We start from the raw sequence: 13,987 nt of genomic DNA, 5'->3' as shown, positions 1-13,987 counted from the left end.
CCCATGACTCTCCATCCTGCCTTGTTTTGTTTGTTTTGGACATCTGGGATCTGTCCGTAAGGGGGGGGCTCTGTCATGTCTGTGATCATGTTTTGTTTTAGTCATGTTGGGATTTGGTTTTGGACTTTTTGTGCACTTTTATTTGTCACCATAGCAACCATTAGTTTCACCTGGTTCACATTGTCATGTCACGCACCTGTTCACCTGTCTTGTCACGCACCTGTTTTCACTGATCACGTCACTATTTAAATCTGTCTGTTTCTGTTGTTCGTCCTGGCGTCCTCACACTATTTCAGCACTCTGCTTCATGTCATGTCACAGTTCTTTGCCAAGTAAGTTTTGTTCATTTATGCCACAGTGAGTGTTTTTGTTTAATTGTTCATAGTTTCTGCATTTATGCAAGTTTTGTGTTTATTACCAAGTTTTGTATTTCCGCCTTTGTGCGCGCCTTTTGTTTTCCTAGTCAAGTTTTTTACCTCCACTGTGAGCGCCTTTTGTTTACTCCTTTTTTTATTTGTTAAAATTAAATCATGTATTTAAATTCACGTCTTGCACGCGCCAATTTTCCTTTGCCTTCCGGAGGAACACATCCCAAGAATCAAGTCTTGACACATCTAGTGCCTAATACAACTAGTATTGATATTTGTAGTTCATTAAGACATTGTTGTGCTTGAAAATGCTTAATTTAGTACAAAAACTCATGGAATTTGCAAAAAAAAAAGAAAAGAAATGGGAGCACGGTGGAACAGGAGTTAGTGCATGTACCTCACAATACAAAGGTCCTGGGTTTGATCCCCAGGCTCGGGGTCTTTCTGTGTGGAGTTTGCATGTCCTCCCCGTGACTGCGTGGGTTCCCTCCGGGTACTCCGGCTTCCTCCCACCTCCAAAAACATGCACCTGGGGATAGGTTGATTGGCAACACTAAATTGGCCCTAGTGTGTGAATGTGAGTGTTGTCTGTCTATCTGTGTTGGCCCTGTGATGAGGTGGCAACTGGTCCAGGGTGTACCCTGCCTTCCGCCCGAATGCAGCTGAGATAGGCTCCAGCGACCCTGACAGGGACAAGCGGTAGAAAATAGATGGATGGAGGGATATTTTCTATTCATTTTCTTACTGTCCTTCCAATTGACTTCCTGGCAACTCTTCTTGTCCTTTCTGTGCTGTGTTGAGGCGGCAGAACCTTGAGTTACCCCAAATTGCCAAGGAAGAAAAACTTCTTAGGGCTTGGGTGTGGTGCATTGCAAAAAGCCAGTGTTCAAAAACAAGGAAAAACAAATACAAAAATTAGGGATATTTTATTTGAACTAAGCAAAATTATCTTACAATAAAACAAGAACATTTGCCTGGTCAAGACTTTCCAAAACATGTAAAATTAGCTAACCTCAATGAACCCAAAAATACCTTAAAATAAGTATATTCTCACTAATAACAACTGTACTACTATATGAGTACGTATTTTCTATTGTTTCATTGAAAATCTTCTGAAAATCACTGAAAATCGCTGAGATCATTATTCATGCGTTCGTTACGTCTCGTCTCGATTACTGTAACGTTTTATTTTCGGGCCTCCCTATGTCTAGCATTAAAAGATTACAGATGGTACAAAATGCGGCTGCTAGACTTTTGACAAAAACAAGAAAGTTTGATCATATTACGCCTATACTGGCTCACTTGCACTGGCTTCCTGTGCACCTAAGATGCGACTTTAAGGTTTTACTACTTACGTATAAAATACTACACGGTCAAGCTCCTGCCTATCTTGCCGATTGTATTGTACCATATGTCCCAGCAAGAAATCTGCGTTCAAAGAACTCCGGCTTATTAGTGATTCCCAGAGCCCAAAAAAAGTCTGCGGGCTATAGAGCGTTTTCTATTCGGGCTCCAATACTCTGGAATGCCCTCCCGGTAAAAGTTAGAGATGCTACCTCAGTAGAAGCATTTAAGTCCCATCTTAAAACTCATTTGTATAATCTAGCCTTTAAATAGACTCCCTTTTTAGACCAGTTGATCTGCCGTTTCTTTTCTTTTCTTTTCTACTCTGCTCCGGGGTGGACCGCTAGCCTGTCCATCGGATGGGGACATCTCTACGCTGCTGACCCGTCTCCGCTCGGGATGGTTCCCGCTGGCCCCACCATGGTCTGGACTTTCGCTGATGTGTTGGACTTTCACAATATTATGTCAGACCCACTCGACACAGAGGATGTCGTTGTGGCTTGTACAGCCCTTTGAGACACTTGTGATTTAGGGCTATATAAATAAACATTGATTGATTGATTGATTGAAAATAAAACAGCAAAGTCCATTTGGCTGTCATCTGTTTTAATTATGAGACACAATTGTGTCAAAGTCATGATTTTTTTTTTTATGCTTGAAACAAGAAATTATTACTTTAAAAAAGTAATTTTATACTTGTGAGTGTTGATGACACAGCTTTGCAACACTTGATATTTTAGTTTCAAGCATGTTTTATTTAATATAGGTCATAAAATCTCAGCAACAAGCTGTAATATCTTACTGAGATCATTTAGGACCAAAACCCTTAAAACAAGTAAAACGCTCTAACATAAAATCTGCTTAGTGAGAAGAATTATCTTCTCACCTCCATAAATTCCTATTAAAAAACATAAACGTAGACATTGTTGTCAAGCCACATTGTACCAATAAAAGCATATTTGCATTGGACCTCCAGGAGGATGGTTGGTGACCTGTAAATGCCCTCATTTTTGATACTGCTTGTCAGGACAACACCGCACACACACTAGTGTACGTTCATTTAATTAGTGGATATATTGTACACAGCTGTTTCCATCAAGCCCTCACGTTGCGTCATGTCGCGTTTCATCACGTCACGTCACATTACGTCACGTTATGCAAAGATGAGCTCCAATCACCATATTAGATTACACAAAAACCATGTTTTGATTTTTTTTTTCCTGTTGTTTTAATTCTGACCGGGCCTCCACATGGGGTCCCGAGTCCTCCCAACAAACTCAAGCCCTGGTCCTCATTAGGTGACTGTCATAGTGCCAGAATCAATAAGCACAGATGAGAAATCCAATAAAATGTCATCCGGCTCAGATCATTAGTAAATTCCACCATGTTAGGGCCCGTCATAAGATAAAGCTTTTTTTTTTTTTTTTTTACATATTAATACTTCTTTGTACGATGACTCACTTTGCATGCATCCACAACGTGTAATTGTATGACACAAGTGTGAGAAAAACGGCACATCACATGTTGGAGCAAAGCAATGCAGACGTATGGTGCTTCAGTCACAATAATGACAATGTAGGCTCCAATTGTACAAATACAGTTGTGGGGAGGTGTGGCCTGCGGCCCTGCAGCGAGGCGGGGTGTGCCGGGGCCGGCGACAGGTGCGTAGATGGCCCACCTGGGCGCAGTTGTCTGATTACCTGTCACTCTACAAAAGGGCAGCAGCCGAGAAGGACAGTGGGGAGAAGTTGGAGTTGGAGAAGTTGGAGTGGATGATCGAGAGAGAACCCGAGCCCGAGCGAGAGCCAGACGGAGACGGAAGGCTGAAAAGCAACCAAAAGAGCGCGACTGTCACCAGAGGAGAGTACTGAAAAGCAGAGGAGCAAAAGAAGCAGATTTATTGAAAAATTAATAATTGTTCTCCACTACAAACGAGCCTGTCATGTCCGTCATTGGTGGTCCGAGGAACCCGAAGTGCGAGTCCTCCACAATAGTATCAACTTTCAACTTACAATATCGATGTTATCAACACAAGTGCTACAAGTTGTTTTTACATAATGACCTACTGTATATACTTGGATTATTCATCCATCGATCCAATTTTTACTACGGGGTCGCGGGGGTGCTGGAGCCTATCCCAGCTGCATTCGGGCGGAAGGCGGGGTACACCCTGGACAAGTCGCCACCTCATCGCAGGGCCAACACAGATAGACAGACAACATTCACACTCACTAGATTAATTTCACTAAAACAAATGGCATCAGCAAAAAAATTGTGAAATCAATCAATCAATCAATCAATGTTTATTTATATAGCCCTAAATCACAAGTGTCTCAAAGGGCTGTAAGCCACAACGACATCCTCGGTACAGAGCCCACATACGGGCAAGGAAAACTCACCCCAGTGGGACGTCAATGTGAATGACTATGAGAAACCTTGGAGAGGACCGCATATGTGGGTAACCCTCCCCCCCTCTAGGGGAGACCGAAAGCAATGGATGTCGAGTGGGTCTGACATAATATTGTGAAAGTCCAGTCCACAGTGGATCCAACACATCAGCGAAAGTCCAGTCCATAGTGGGGCCAGCAGGAACCATCCCGAGCGGAGACGGGTCAGCAGCGTAGAGATGTCCCCAACCGATGCACAGGCTAGCGGTCCACCCCGGGTCCAGACTCTGGACAACCAGCACTTCATCCGTGGCCACCGGACCTGTGCAACTCCCCCTCCATAAGGGAGAGGGAAGCAGAGGAGAAAAGAAAAGAAAAGAAACGGCAGATCAACTGGTCTAAAAAGGGGGTCTATTTAAAGGCTAGAGCAGGGGTCGGCAACCCGCGGCTCCGGAGCCGCATGCAGCTCCTTGACCACTCTGATGCGGCTCAGCTACATACATGCCGACCCCCTCGATTTTCCCAGGAGAATTATGGATGTCAGTGTCTCTCATAGATTACTCCCAGGGAAAATAATCCTATTAACACTCTAATTACTATATAAAGGGCGTGCCCTAATTGCACTGCAGTAATTGTCCTCTATAGCATTTACTTACAGCGTGTCAGTCCAGCCACATGTTGCATGTTGTTATTACTTGCTCACACAGGAGACAGCAAAGCATACTTACTCATCAGCCACACAGCTTACACTGACGGTAGCCGTATCAAACAACTTCAACATTGTTACGTTACAAATATGCGCCACACTGTGAACCCACACCAAAAAAGAATGAAAAACACATTTCTGGAGAACATCCCACTGTAACACAACATAAACACAACACAACCATTACCCAGAATCCCATGCAGTCCTAACTCTTCCGGTCTACATTATACACCCCGCTACCACCAAATCCCCCCACACATCAACACCCCCCCCCCCTCTTCGTGGTTGGTTGAGCGGAAGAGTTAGGGCTGCATGGGATTCTGGGTATTGGTACCGTCAGTGTAAGATGTGTGGCAGCTGAGTTAGTAGCCTTGCTGTCACTTACGTGAGCAAGCTAAAGCTGCATTCCACTTGTGGCCGAGCAGGAGCACTGCTTGGGCAGACTGTAGAGGGCGCCAAATGCAGGGCCATCACACTCTGATATTCGGGAGTCTCCCGGGAAAAATGAGAGGGTTGGCAAGTGTGACGCAAGCGACATTCATCCAAAACTCGCGGGCTGCACTAACATCAAATATCCACATTAAAGTGCGTGCCGGTGCGTGTGTCGGAGACCCCTGGTTAACATAGCACAAAGCATGTAAGCTTTGTATGCGGTGTTTTTCATTTTAAATTTTAAAAACATTTTTGTGGCTCCCATTACTTTCTTTAATGTGTGAAACTTGCCAAAATGGCTCTTTGAGTGGTAAAGGTTGCCGACCCCTGGGCTAGAGTATACAAATTAGTTTTAAGATGGGACTTAAATGCTTCTACTGAGGTAGCATCTCTAACTTTTACCGGGAGGGCATTCCAGAGTACTGGAGACCGAATAGAAAACGCTCTATAGCCCGCAGACTTTTTTTGGGCTCTGGGAATCACTAATAAGCCGGAGTTCTTTGAACGCAGATTTCTTGCCGGGACATATGGTACAGTACAATCGGCAAGATAGGCAGGAGCTTGACCGTGTAGTATTTTATAAGTAAGTAGTAAAACCTTAAAGTCGCATCTTAGGTGCACAGGAAGCCAGTGCAAGTGAGCCAGTATAGGCGTAATATGATCAAACTTTCTTGTTTTTGTCAAAAGTCTAGCAGCCGCATTTTGTACCAACTGTAATCTTTTAATGCTAGACATAGGGCGGCCCAAGAATAATACGTTACAGTAATCGAGATGAGATGTAACGAACGCATGGATAATGATCTCAGCGTCGCTTGTGGACAAAATGGAACGAATTTTAGCGATATTACGGAGATGAAAGAAGGCCGTTTTAGTAGCACTCTTAATGTGTGACTCAAACGAGAGAGTTGGGTCGAAGATAATACCCAGATTCTTTACCGAGTCGCCTTGTGTAATTGTTTGGTTGTCAAATGTTAAGGTGGTATTATTAAATAGATGTCGGTGTTGAGCAGGACCGATAATCAGCATTTCCGTTTTCTTAGCGTTGAGTTGCAAAAAGTTAGTGGACATCCATTGTTTAATTTCATTAAGACACGCCTCCAGCTGACTACAATCCGGCGTGTTGGTCAGCTTTAGGGGCATGTAGAGTTGAGTGTCATCAGCATAACAGTGAAAGCTAACACCGTATTTGCGTATGATGTCACCTAGCGGCAGCATGTAAATACTAAAGAGTGCAGGGCCAAGAACCGAACCCTGGGGAACTCCGCACGTTACCTTAACATAGTCCGAGGTCACATTGTTATGGGAGACACACTGCATCCTGTCAGTAAGATAAGAGTTAAACCAAGACAAGGCTAAGTCTGACATCCCAATACGCGTTTTGATATATTATATTTGATATAAATGAAATGAAATGAAAAATTGTTAATTAAAATGATTACTGAAATTAAATTAAATATAATTAAATCACAGACTTCTATGAATACAAAAAGGAGGACCAAGGTTTCCCTCGCCTGGACGTGAGTCACCGGGCACCTCTGGAGCCAGGCCTGGAGGCGGGGCTCAATGGCGAGCGCCTGGTGGTCGGGCCTGCCCCAATGGGGCCCGGCCGGGCACAACCCGAAGAGGCAATGTGAGTCCCCCCTGGGCTCACAACCCATAGGAGGGGGCATCACTGCAAAAATTACATATCTCAAATAAGGGTGATATTTGCTTATTTTCTGTCTGATAATATCATTCTTTGTGGTCCTAAATGATCTCAGTAAGATATTACAGCTTGTTGCTGAGATTTTATGACCTATATTGAGTAAAACATGCTTGAAACTAGAATATCAACTGTTGCAAAGCTGAGTCATCAACACTCACAAGTATAAAACTACTTTTTTAAAGTAATAATTTCTTATTTCAAGCATGAAAAAAAAAATTATGACTTTGACACAATTGTGTCTCATAATTAAAACAGATGACAGCCAAATGGACTTTGCTGTTTTATTTTCAATGAAACAATAGAAAATACGTACTCATATATTGTAGTACAGTTGTTATTAGTGACAATATACTTATTTTAAGGTATTTTTGGGTTCATTGAGGTTAGCTAATTTGACCTGTTTTGGAAAGTCTTGATAAGCCAAATTTACTTGTTCTATTGGCAGATAATTTTGCTTAGTTCAAATAAAATACCCCTAATTTTTGCCTTTTTTTTCTTGTTTTTGAACACTGACTTTTTGCAGTGCATAGGAGGGGGCATACACTGCAAAAACTGAAATCTAAGTAAGATTAAATATCTCAAATAAGGGAGATATTTGCTTATTTTCTGTCTGATAAGATAATTCTTCTCATCAGGCAGATTTTATGTTAGAGTGTGTGGGGAGGCGGGGCCGGTAGACCGACAGCGAGGCGCGCCCCGTCGGGGGCGACTCCGAGATGGCGGCGAGGAGGCGTGGCCGGCAGTCCAACAGCGAGGCAGGGCACACCGGAGCCCGCTCCAAGATGGCGGCAAGGAGGCGTGGACGGCTAGCAAGCGGCGAGGCGGTGCGCGCCAAGATCAACGCCGCAATTGTTACCAATTGTTTTATTTTCAATTATACAATAGAAAATATGTACTCATATAGTATTTCAGTTGTTATTAGTGAGAATGTACTTATTTTAAGGTATTTTTGGGTTCATTGAGGTTAGCTAATTTTACTTGTTTTGGAAAGTCTTGACAAGCCGAATGTTCTTGTTCTATTGGCAGATAATTTTGCTTAGTTCAAATAAAATACCCCTACTTTTTGTATTTTTTTTTCTTGTTTTAGAACACTGACTTTTTGCAGTGTAGGAATGTCACCAAGGGATTTAATAAAAAAAACCAATTATAATCTTAGAACTATACGCATGAAATATGCAGAAATTATTGAAAACAAAATTGTAAAATGTATTTAAAATACAATTATTATAATGTGGTGCGCCTTATATATGAACAAAGTTTTAAAATAGGCCATTCATTGAAGGTGCACCTTCTAATCCGGTGCGCCTTATAGTGCGGAAAATACGGTACTTAATTTAAGAATATTTTTCAACATATTGAGCAAAAAGGCCTAATTTTTTTTCCTACCAAGATAAGTGCACTTGTTATTAGTGAGAATATAATTATTTTAAGGTATTTTTGGGTTCATTGAGGTTAGCTAATTTGACCTGTTTTGGAAAGTCTTGATAAGCCAAATTTTCTTGTTCTATTGGCAGATAATTTTGCTTAGTTCAAATAAAATACCCCTAATTTTTGCCTTTTTTTCTTGTTTTTGAACACTGACTTTTTGCAGTGCATAGGAGGGGGCATACACTGCAAAAACTGAAATCTAAGTAAGATTAAATATCTCAAATAAGGGAGATATTTGCTTATTTTCTGTCTGATAAGATAATTCTTCTCATCTGGCAGATTTTATGTTAGAGTGTGTGGGGAGGCGGGGCCGGTAGACCGACAGCGAGGCGTGCCCCGCTGGGGCCGACTCCGAGATGGCGGCGAAGAGGCGTGGCCGGCAGTCCAACAGCGAGGCAGGGCACACCGGAGCCCGCTCCAAGATGGCGGCAAGGAGGCGTGGACGGCGAGCAAGCGGCGAGGCGGTGCGCGCCAAGATCAACGCCGCAATTGTTACCAATTGTTTTATTTTCAATTATACAATAGAAAATATGTACTCATATAGTATTTCAGTTGTTATTAGTGAGAATGTACTTATTTTAAGGTATTTTTGGGTTCATTGAGGTTAGCTAATTTTACTTGTTTTGGAAAGTCTTGATAAGCCAAATTTTCTTGTTCTATTGGCAGATAATTTTGCTTAGTTCAAATAAAATACCCCTAATTTTTGCCTTTTTTTTCTTGTTTTTGAACACTGACTTTTTGCAGTGCATAGGAGGGGGCATACACTGCAAAAACTGAAATCTAAGTAAGATTAAATATCTCAAATAAGGGAGATATTTGCTTATTTTCTGTCTGATAAGATAATTCTTCTCATCTGGCAGATTTTATGTTAGAGTGTGTGGGGAGGCGGGGCCGGTAGACCCACAGCGAGGCGCGCCCCGCCGGGGGCGACTCCGAGATGGCGGCGAGGAGGCGTGGCTGGCAGTCCAACAGCGAGGCAGGGCACACCGGAGCCCGCTCCAAGATGGCGGCAAGGAGGCGTGGACGGCGAGCAAGCGCAGAGGCGGTGCGCGCCAAGTTCGACGCCGCAATTGTTACCAGGTGCGTGGATCGCGCACCTGGTCACAATCAGCTAATCTCCTCGCAAGGTGTAAAAGGGCGACAGCCGAGAACGTGGGAGGAGGAGTTGGAGAGCGATAAGCGGATGCTGAGCACGAGAGGCAGAGAGCCAGAGGCAGACGACGACGCGGAAGGCTGAAAAGCAGACGGCGGAGCGAGCGCAAGAGGGAGGCGCAGCTGAAAAGCGACCCGACCGCAGACAGGTTTTATTGAAAAATAAAGAAGTCAAAACCTGCTCGCAGGATGTCTGTCCTTGATGGTCCTGAGAACCCACACAACAGCTTGAATCGTTCACAGAGTGTTTTACTTGTTTTAAGGGTTTTGGTCCTAAATGATCTCAGTAAGATATTACAGCTTGTTGCTGAGATTTGATGACTTATATTGAGTAAAACATGTTTGAAACTAGAATATCAACTGATGCAAAGCTGTGTCATCAACACTCACGAGTATAAAACGGCTTTTTTAAAGTACTAATTTCTTATTTCAAGCATGAAAAAAAAAAATCATGACTTTGACACAATTGTGTCAAAGTCATGATAAGAAATATCTTATCAGACAGAAAATAATTAAATATCACCCTTATGTGAGATATTTAATCTTACTTGGATTTCAGTTTTTGCAGTGTACTTTGGAGTGTAGATTACTGAAACTTTTCAGAGCTGGAGTGTTGCTGCATCATCACTAACGTTGTAGCTGTTTGTTTTTTAAATAAAGCAGGACGTGTAAGACAAACTAACCCGCTGCCATTAAAACATGTTCTCCTGCTTCTAATACTGTAATACTGTCAATGTGTGAGTGAGTGTCACGGAATGAAGACGCTGTTTTTTTTTTAGTGTCGTGTGTTTAAATGTTCTCTCAGTGGCGGCCAGGATGATGTTCTTCGACAACAGCCAGCCTGCTAAATGTCCTCCCCTTTGCAGGAAGGTGGGGCCCCGAGGGTGTAGTGTGTGAGTTTAATGGGTCTGTGGTGCAGCTGGCACACCATGCTGTGATGCACTTTGAGATAACACTGTCCACAGTGCACCTGTAAAAGTTACCTTCTACCGCTTCCTCTGGGTAAAAAAAAAAAAGGCCCGGGATAGTAAAACAAGAGTTGCTCAAATTGGTTTAACATCATGTTATGGAGATAGAATATACATATATAGTTATATACTGTATAGTGTTGTGCACAATATGACAACAATACACAGGGCTTAGGACACATGCTTGTGGGACGCTAGTAGAGACGATGACACTTATTCCTGTATTTCGCCACACACTGTCTGGCTTTTTGTTTGCGCTATGCAACAGTTCCGTTGGATGATTTCTTGTTTCTTTGCTCGTGATTCCTGTGCAAATTTTTGCCTTAGCTCCCCCTGCGATCGGCACGCTTCTCTTTTGTTTATTTCCTGGCTGATTTATGAGAATAAGTCATTGTCTTACCTGCACCTTGCCTCCGGAGTTTACGTCTGCATCCTGGGAGAAGGACCCATGCTGTAAAATACGACCCAGACGTTTTACATTAACTCAAAAACAGAAAAAAACGAGGCATTGAATACAATTAAATACCACATTTTATTAAAAATAGTCTTAGTTAAATTAAATAAAATTACTGAAATAAAAGTACAATTAAATTAAAATATTAAAAATCCTAATGATCAAAATTTAATTTATTTTTCATTCTTAAATTAGATCACTCAAATGTTATTCATTATATTGTTTTGCTTCAAAAATGCTGCTTGAATATGCTCAAATGTTAATATATATTAAGAGCTCCAGAATGAAGTGAAAAAATTCGAAAAATATAAAACATAAATAATAATAACCATAATGACAGTAATAATATTACTACTAAAATTATAAGTACAATAATAACAATCATAATATTAATTATCACAGCAAACATAACATGTTCCGATCCGATACCAAGTAAAATTTGGGCTGGTATCAGCCATACCATTGTACAAATTTTCCAAACGTGCCTGCTAACTAGAGATGTCCGATAATGGCTTTTTTTGCCGATATCCAATATTCCGATATTGTCCAACTCTTAATTACCGATTCCGACATCAACCGATACCGATATATACAGTCATGGAATTAACACATTATTATTCCAAATTTTGTTGTGATGCATTAAACAATGTAACAAGGTTTTCCAAAATAAATCAACTCAAGTTATGGAAAAAAATGCCAACATGGCACTGCCATATTTATTATTGAAGTCACAAAGTGCATTATTTTTTTTAACATGCCTCAAAACAGCAGCTTGGAATTTGGGACATGCTCTCCCTGAGAGAGCATGAGGAGTTTGAGGTGGGCGGGGTTTGGGGGAGGGGCGGGGGGGGGGGGTGTATATTGTAGCGTCCCGGAAGAGTTAGTGCTGCAAGGGGTTCTGGGTATTTTTGCTGTTGTGTTTATGTTGTGTTACGGTGCGGATGTTCTCCCGCAATGTGTTTGTCATTCTTGTTTGGTGTGGGTTCACAGTGTGGCGCATATTTGTAACAGTGTTAAAGTTGTTTATACGGCTACCCTCAGTGTGACCTGTATGGCTGTTGACCAAGTATGCATTGCATTCACTTGTGTGTGTGAAAAGCCGTAGATATTATGTGATTGGGCCGGCACGTAAATGTAGTGCCTTTAAGGCACGCCACCAAAATTGTTGTCTGGGTGGAAATCGGGAGAAATTCGGGAGAATGGTTGCCACGGGAAGGACACTGAAATTCGGGAGTCTCCCGGGAAAATCGGGAGGGTTGGCAAGTATGACAGGGAGACGCAACTGCTCTGTACTTCTCCCTACGTCCGTGTACCACTCCGTACAGCGGCGTTTTAAAAAGTCATACATTTTACTTTTTGAAACCGATACCGATAATTTCCGATATTACATTTTAAAGCATTTATCGGTCGATAATATCGGCAGTCCGATATTATCGGACATCTCTACTGCTAACATTTAAAAAGTTGTATATTTTCAAATAACAACGTATCTATTAGGGTTGTGAACGATAAACCGATGCGACCGAGTATTCGGTTCAACAAGTGAGCGATTAGATTGCATCGGTAGCAGACTCCTCAATCAATGCGAATAATCCATGAATTCCTATCTGAATCGGTTATAGAGTCATGGATCGGTTATCGCGAGACTTTGCATGGGTCGTCCAGATTACAATATGCGTCAGCGTCTCTAAAACAACGCGAGAGCTGAAGCTACTCGCCAAACGCGGTAGCCGCCTAGCTGGTATTAGCACGAGTGATAAACAAGAGACAACACGGAAAATGAATGTGGAGGAGAACGAAAGCATCAGTCTGACCGAAGGTGATAATGGACCGAGAAATATTTTCAAAAAACCCCACTACAGTGGTGGAAAGAGCAGCAGGACTTGCCACTGCTGTCATCTCTCGCTAAAAGATACCTCTGCATCCGGCCGGGTGTTTTGTGCCGGGAAACTCACTCCTGCCGTAAAATGCACCCCCTGACGCGGGAGCGCGCTTACGTCACTCGTCTCGAAAAGTATATCTAAACTCGGCTGTAATGACCGAAGTGGCTGAAATCGCCTCTTTTAAATCGCCTCTTGCGGCATAAAAAAGTACATAAAGTGAAATAATCCAAGTTTTCTTTATTTGTGGATGGATTAAAAATTGTGAGCCTTTAATGATTTCGCCGTCATTCAAGTGGCTAAAATCGCCTCTTTCGGCATAAAAAAGTACATCAAGTGAAACACACGTAATCTGAACGTGTGTTCAGTACTGCGGGAGACATTGTTTCCACAAAACGTAGTCTGCTCAAACATGGGCATGTGGATCAGTTGATTTTCCTTAAAAAAAATCTGCCCTCCAAAAAAACAGAGGACAGTGATGATGAAAATGCACAGGCATAGTGTAAGTCATGGGTCGGCAACCCAAAATGTTGAAAGAGCCATATTGGACCAAAAATACAAAAACAAATCTGTCTGGAGCCGCAAAAAATTAAAAGCTATATTACATACAGACGGTGTGTCATGAGGTATACATTTAAATAAGAGGACTTAAAGTAAACTAAATGACCTCAAATATAGCTACGAATGACGCATAATGATGCAATATGTACATATAGCTAGCCTAAATAGCATGTTAGCATCGATTAGCTTGCAGTCATGCAGTGACCAAATATGTCTGATTAGCACTCCACACAAGTCAATAACATCAACAAAACTCACCTTTGTACACTCATGCACAACGTTAAAAGTGTGGTGGACAAAATGAGACAGAAAAAGAAGTGGCATAAAACACGTCCTAGAAAGTCGGAGAAAGTAATACATGTAAACAAACTATACGGTGAGTTCAAGGACCGCCAAAATTAGTAGGACAAAACGGCGCTCGCCAAATACTCGAATCGGTGAAGCATGTTTAATATAAACAGTGTGCTTTATAACAATTAGGGAGGTTTGTGTCATGTTTGTCCTCCTACAGAAACCATACTAAAACAAAAAAATAGATTTTTTTTCCCCTCATCTTTTTCCATTCTTCATACATTTTTGAAAAATCTCCAGAGAGCCACTAG

The 13,987-nt window shown here is 42.0% G+C and overlaps 1 protein-coding gene across 2 annotated transcripts in view; it reads right to left on the bottom strand.

The window, feature by feature from the left end:
• fancc (FA complementation group C) overlaps window positions 1-13,744 on the bottom strand; it is a 122,961-nt gene extending 109,217 nt beyond the window's left edge. Inside the window, exons 1-2 of one of the 2 annotated variants that reach the window (XM_062025738.1) lie at window positions 13,644-13,744; window positions 10,891-10,941 (exon numbers count right to left, since the gene is read on the bottom strand). The gene's annotated coding sequence lies outside the window, so the exon portion shown is untranslated. Of the gene's footprint in view, window positions 1-10,890; window positions 10,942-12,860; window positions 12,912-13,643 lie in introns of those variants that run through there. The other variant, XM_062025737.1, reaches the window with a different exon arrangement.
• Between the last annotated feature and the right edge of the window lie 243 nt (window positions 13,745-13,987).

This window comes from Entelurus aequoreus, linkage group LG17 (genome assembly GCF_033978785.1).
Source record: "Entelurus aequoreus isolate RoL-2023_Sb linkage group LG17, RoL_Eaeq_v1.1, whole genome shotgun sequence".
NCBI classification, from domain to species: domain Eukaryota; kingdom Metazoa; phylum Chordata; class Actinopteri; order Syngnathiformes; family Syngnathidae; genus Entelurus; species Entelurus aequoreus.
The sequence above is the reverse complement of the archived record's forward strand: the minus strand, read 5'-3'. Positions and strand labels throughout refer to the sequence as shown.